The sequence below is a fragment of the Hypomesus nipponensis genome, chromosome 4, assembly GCF_054491055.1.
Source record: "Hypomesus nipponensis isolate SF chromosome 4, ASM5449105v1, whole genome shotgun sequence".
Lineage (NCBI taxonomy): Eukaryota > Metazoa > Chordata > Actinopteri > Osmeriformes > Osmeridae > Hypomesus > Hypomesus nipponensis.
In genome coordinates, this window is record NC_140364.1 from 337,501 (window position 1) to 342,500 (window position 5,000).

Consider the following 5,000-nt stretch of genomic DNA (forward strand, 5'->3'; position numbering starts at 1 on the left):
GTTAGTACTTGGATGGGAGACCGCCTGGGAATACCAAGTGATGTATGCTCTTTTGCTCATTCACTTAGAAACTGAAATCTTGCAATATGCACAAGTAGTACTTCAAGAAAGGGGCTGGAAGCTGTTTTCATTTTGACACGAGAGAGAGAGAGAGACCACCTTGCATTGTCAAATGCCAAATCTGTATATGGATAAGTAGCCTATGGTTGTCAACTTATTTTGTACGGCCATACCAGCCTGGCAACGCCCAATCTCGTCTGATCTCGGAAGCTAAGCAGGGTCGGGCCTGGTTAGTATTTGGATGGGAGACCGCCTGGGAATACCAGGTGCTGTATGCTCATTCACTTAGAAACTGAAATCTTGCAATATGCACAAGTAGTCCTTCATGAATGGGGCTGGAAGCTGTTTTCATTTTGACACGAGAGAGAGAGAGAGAGAGAGACCACCTTGCATTGTCAAATGCCAAATCTGTATATGGATAAGTAGCCTATGGTTGTCAACTTATTTCGTACGGCCAAACCAGCCTGGCAACGCCCGATCTCGTCTGATCTCGGAAGCTAAGCAGGGTCGGGCCTGGTTAGTACTTGGATGGGAGACCGCCTGGGAATACCAGGTGCTGTATGCTCTTTTGCTCATTCACTTAGAAACTGAAATCTTGCAATATGCACAAGTAGTCCTTCATGAAAGGGGCTGGAAGCTGTTTTCATTTTGACACGAGAGAGAGAGAGAGAGACCACCTTGCATTGTCAAATACCAAATCTGTATATGGATAAGTAGCCTATGGTTGTCAACTTATTTCGTACGGCCACACCAGCCTGGGAACGCCCGATCTCGTCTGATCTCGGAAGCTAAGCAGGGTCGGGCCTGGTTAGTACTTGGATGGGAGACCGCCTGGGAATACCAGGTGCTGTATGCTCTTTTGCTCATTCACTTAGAAACTGAAATCTTGCAATATGCACAAGTAGTCCTTCATGAAAGGGGCTGGAAGCTGTTTTCATTTTGACACGAGAGAGAGAGAGAGAGACCACCTTGCATTGTCAAATGCCAAATCTGTATATGGATAAGTAGCCTATGGTTGTCAACTTATTTCGTACGGCCAAACCAGCCTGGCAACGGCCGATTTCGTCTGATCTCGGAAGCTAAGCAGGGTCGGGCCTGGTTAGTACTTGGATGGGAGACCGCCTGGGAATACCAGGTGCTGTATGATCTTTTGCTCATTCACTTAGAAACTGAAATCTTGCAATATGCACAAGTAGTCCTTCATGAAAGGGGCTGGAAGCTGTTTTCATTTTGACACGAGAGAGAGAGAGACCACCTTGCATTGTCAAATGCCAAATCTGTATATGGATAAGTAGCCTATGGTTGTCAACTTATTTCGTACGGCCAAACCAGCCTGGCAACGGCCGATCTCGTCTGATCTCGGAAGCTAAGCAGGGTCGGGCCTGGTTAGTACTTGGATGGGAGACCGCCTGGGAATACCAGGTGCTGTATGCTCTTTTGCTCATTCACTTATAAACTGAAATCTTGCAATATGCACAAGTAGTCCTTCATGAAAGGGGCTGGAAGCTGTTTTCATTTTGACACGAGAGAGAGAGAGAGAGAGACCACCTTGCATTGTCAAATGCCAAATCTGTATATGGATAAGTAGCCTATGGTTGTCAACTTATTTCGTACGGCCACACCAGCCTGGCAACGCCCGATCTCGTCTCATCTCGGAAGCTAAGCAGGGTCGGGCCTGGTTAGTACTTGGATGGGAGACCGCCTGGGAATACCAGGTGCTGTATGCTCTTTTGCTCATTCATTTAGAAACTGAAATTTTGCAATATGCACAAGTAGTCCTTCATGAAAGGGGCTGGAATCTGTTTTCATTTTGACACGAGAGAGAGAGAGAGACCACCTTGCATTGTCAATTGCCAAATCTGTATATGGATAAGTAGCCTATGGTTGTCAACTTATTTCGTACGGCCACACCAGCCTGGCAAAGCCCCATCTCGTCTCATCTCGGAAGCTAAGCAGGGTCGGGCCTGGTTAGTACTTGGATGGGAGACTGCCTAGGAATACCAGGTGCTGTATGCTCTTTTGCTCATTCACTTAGAAACTGAAATCTTGCAATATGCACAAGTAGTCCTTCATGAATGGGGCTGGAAACTGTTTTCATTTTGACACAAGAGAGAGAGAGAGAGAGAGACCACCTTGCATTGTCAAATGCCAAATCTGTATATGGATAAGTAGCCTATGGTTGTCAACTTATTTCGTACGGCCAAATCAGCCTGGCAACGCCCGATCTCGTCTGATCTCGGAAGCTAAGCAGGGTCGGGCCTGGTTAGTACTTGGATGGGAGACCGCCTGGGAATACCAGGTGCTCTATGCTCTTTTGCTCATTCACTTAGAAACTGAAATCTTGCAATATGCACAAGTAGTCCTTCATGAAAGGGGCTGGAAGCTGTTTTCATTTTGACACGAGAGAGAGAGAGAGAGACCACCTTGCATTGTCAAATGCCAAATCTGTATATGGATAAGTAGCCTATGGTTGTCAACTTATTTCGTACGGCCAAACCAGCCTGGCAACGGCCGATCTTGGCCGATCTTGTCTGATCTCGGAAGCTAAGCAGGGTCGGGCCTGGTTAGTACTTGGATGGGAGACCGCCTGGGAATACCAGGTGCTGTATGCTCTTTTGCTCATTCACTTATAAACTGAAATCTTGCAATATGCACAAGTAGTCCTTCATGAAAGGGGCTGGAAGCTGTTTTCATTTTGACACGAGAGAGAGAGAGAGACCACCTTGCATTGTCAAATGCCAAATCTGTATATGGATAAGTAGCCTATGGTTGTCAACTTATTTCGTACGGCCACACCAGCCTGGCAACGCCCGATCTCGTCTCATCTCGGAAGCTAAGCAGGGTCGGGCCTGGTTAGTACTTGGATGGGAGACCGCCTGGGAATACCAGGTGCTGTATGCTCTTTTGCTCATTCATTTAGAAACTGAAATTTTGCAATATGCACAAGTAGTCCTTCATGAAAGGGGCTGGAATCTGTTTTCATTTTGACACGAGAGAGAGAGAGAGACCACCTTGCATTGTCAAATGCCAAATCTGTATATGGATAAGTAGCCTATGGTTGTCGACTTATTTCGTACGGCCAAACCAGCCTGGCAACGCCCGATCTCGTCTGATCTCGGAAGCTAAGCAGGGTCGGGCCTGGTTAGTACTTGGATGGGAGACCGCCTGGGAATACCAGGTGCTGTATGCTCTTTTGCTCATTCACTTATAAACTGAAATCTTGCAATATGCACAAGTAGTCCTTCATGAAAGGGGCTGGAAACTGTTTTCATTTTGACACAAGAGAGAGAGAGAGAGAGAGAGAGACCACCTTGCATTGTCAAATGCCAAATCTGTATATGGATAAGTAGCCTATGGTTGTCAACTTATTTCGTACGGCCACACCAGCCTGGGAACGCCCGATCTCGTCTGATCTCGGAAGCTAAGCAGGGTCGGGCCTGGTTAGTACTTGGATGGGAGACCGCCTGGGAATACCAGGTGCTGTATGCTCTTTTGCTCATTCACTTAGAAACTGAAATCTTGCAATATGCACAAGTAGTCCTTCATGAAAGGGGCTGGAAGCTGTTTTCATTTTGACACGAGAGAGAGAGAGAGAGACCACCTTGCATTGTCAAATACCAAATCTGTATATGGATAAGTAGCCTATGGTTGTCAACTTATTTCGTACGGCCAAACCAGCCTGGCAACGCCTGATCTCGTCTGATCTCGGAAGCTAAGCAGGGTCGGGCCTGGTTAGTACTTGGATGGGAGACCGCCTGGGAATACCAGGTGCTGTATGCTCTTTTGCTCATTCACTTAGAAACTGAAATCTTGCAATATGCACAAGTAGTCCTTCATGAAAGGGGCTGGAAGCTGTTTTCATTTTGACACGAGAGAGAGAGAGAGAGACCACCTTGCATTGTCAAATGCCAAATCTGTATATGGATAAGTAGCCTATGGTTGTCAACTTATTTCGTACGGCCACACCAGCCTGGGAACGCCTGATCTCGGAAGCTAAGCAGGGTCGGGCCTGGTTAGTACTTGGATGAGAGACCGCCTGGGAATACCAAGTGCAGTATGCTCTTTTGCTCATTCACTTAGAAACTGAAATGTTGCAATATGCACAAGTAGTCCTTCATGAAAGGGGCTGGAAGCTGCTTTCATTTTGACACGAGAGAGAGAGAGAGACCACCTTGCATTGTCAATTGCCAAATCTGTATATGGATAAGTAGCCTATGGTTGTCAACTTATTTCGTACGGCCACACCAGCCTGGCAACGTCTGATCTCGGAAGCTAAGCAGGGTCGGGCCTGGTTAGTACTTGGATGGGAGACCGCCTGGGAATACCAGGTGCTGTATGCTCTTTTGCTCATTCACTTAGAAACTGAAATCTTGCAATATGCACAAGTAGTCCTTCATGAATGGGGCTGGAAGCAGTTTTCATTTTGACACGAGAGAGAGAGAGAGACCACCTTGCATTGTCAAATGCCAAATCTGTATATGGATAAGTAGCCTGTGGTTGTCAACTTATTTCGTACGGCCAAACCAGCCTGCCAACGCCCGATCTCGTCTGATCTCGGAAGCTAAGCAGGGTCGGGCCTGGTTAGTACTTGGATGGGAGACCGCCTGGGAATACCAGGTGCTGTATGCTCTTTTGCTCATTCACTTATAAACTGAAATCTTGCAATATGCACAAGTAGTCCTTCATGAAAGGGGCTGGAAGCTGTTTTCATTTTGACACGAGAGAGAGAGAGAGAGAGACCACCTTGCATTGTCAAATGCCAAATCTGTATATGGATAAGTAGCCTATGGTTGTCAACTTATTTCGTACGGCCACACCAGCCTGGCAACGCCCGATCTCGTCTCATCTCGGAAGCTAAGCAGGGTCGGGCCTGGTTAGTACTTGGATGGGAGACCGCCTGGGAATACCAGGTGCTGTATGCTCTTTTGCTCATTCATTTA

The 5,000-nt window shown here is 47.0% G+C and overlaps 4 non-coding genes and 13 pseudogenes across 4 annotated transcripts; all 17 read left to right on the top strand.

The window, feature by feature from the left end:
- Window positions 1-49, top strand: part of LOC146292864 (5S ribosomal RNA) — a 119-nt pseudogene extending 70 nt beyond the window's left edge.
- Window positions 50-219: 170 nt separating this feature from the next.
- LOC146292865 (5S ribosomal RNA) lies at window positions 220-338 on the top strand (annotated as a pseudogene).
- Window positions 339-506: 168 nt separating this feature from the next.
- LOC146292866 (5S ribosomal RNA) lies at window positions 507-625 on the top strand. The gene has a single exon (XR_014754159.1). It is a non-coding gene; the product is annotated as a 5S ribosomal RNA (ribosomal RNA).
- A 172-nt stretch (window positions 626-797) lies between these two features.
- LOC146292867 (5S ribosomal RNA) lies at window positions 798-916 on the top strand. The gene has a single exon (XR_014754286.1). It is a non-coding gene; the product is annotated as a 5S ribosomal RNA (ribosomal RNA).
- A 172-nt stretch (window positions 917-1,088) lies between these two features.
- On the top strand, window positions 1,089-1,207 carry LOC146292868 (5S ribosomal RNA; annotated as a pseudogene).
- Window positions 1,208-1,375: 168 nt separating this feature from the next.
- LOC146292869 (5S ribosomal RNA) lies at window positions 1,376-1,494 on the top strand (annotated as a pseudogene).
- A 174-nt stretch (window positions 1,495-1,668) lies between these two features.
- LOC146292870 (5S ribosomal RNA) lies at window positions 1,669-1,787 on the top strand (annotated as a pseudogene).
- Window positions 1,788-1,957: 170 nt separating this feature from the next.
- Window positions 1,958-2,076, top strand: LOC146292871 (5S ribosomal RNA; annotated as a pseudogene).
- Window positions 2,077-2,252: 176 nt separating this feature from the next.
- On the top strand, window positions 2,253-2,371 carry LOC146292872 (5S ribosomal RNA; annotated as a pseudogene).
- Window positions 2,372-2,543: 172 nt separating this feature from the next.
- On the top strand, window positions 2,544-2,672 carry LOC146292873 (5S ribosomal RNA; annotated as a pseudogene).
- Window positions 2,673-2,842: 170 nt separating this feature from the next.
- On the top strand, window positions 2,843-2,961 carry LOC146292874 (5S ribosomal RNA; annotated as a pseudogene).
- Window positions 2,962-3,131: 170 nt separating this feature from the next.
- LOC146292875 (5S ribosomal RNA) lies at window positions 3,132-3,250 on the top strand. The gene has a single exon (XR_014754160.1). It is a non-coding gene; the product is annotated as a 5S ribosomal RNA (ribosomal RNA).
- Window positions 3,251-3,430: 180 nt separating this feature from the next.
- Window positions 3,431-3,549, top strand: LOC146292876 (5S ribosomal RNA). The gene has a single exon (XR_014754287.1). It is a non-coding gene; the product is annotated as a 5S ribosomal RNA (ribosomal RNA).
- A 172-nt stretch (window positions 3,550-3,721) lies between these two features.
- LOC146292877 (5S ribosomal RNA) lies at window positions 3,722-3,840 on the top strand (annotated as a pseudogene).
- A 451-nt stretch (window positions 3,841-4,291) lies between these two features.
- LOC146292878 (5S ribosomal RNA) lies at window positions 4,292-4,400 on the top strand (annotated as a pseudogene).
- Window positions 4,401-4,570: 170 nt separating this feature from the next.
- LOC146292879 (5S ribosomal RNA) lies at window positions 4,571-4,689 on the top strand (annotated as a pseudogene).
- A 174-nt stretch (window positions 4,690-4,863) lies between these two features.
- Window positions 4,864-4,982, top strand: LOC146292880 (5S ribosomal RNA; annotated as a pseudogene).
- The last annotated feature ends 18 nt before the right edge of the window (window positions 4,983-5,000 follow it).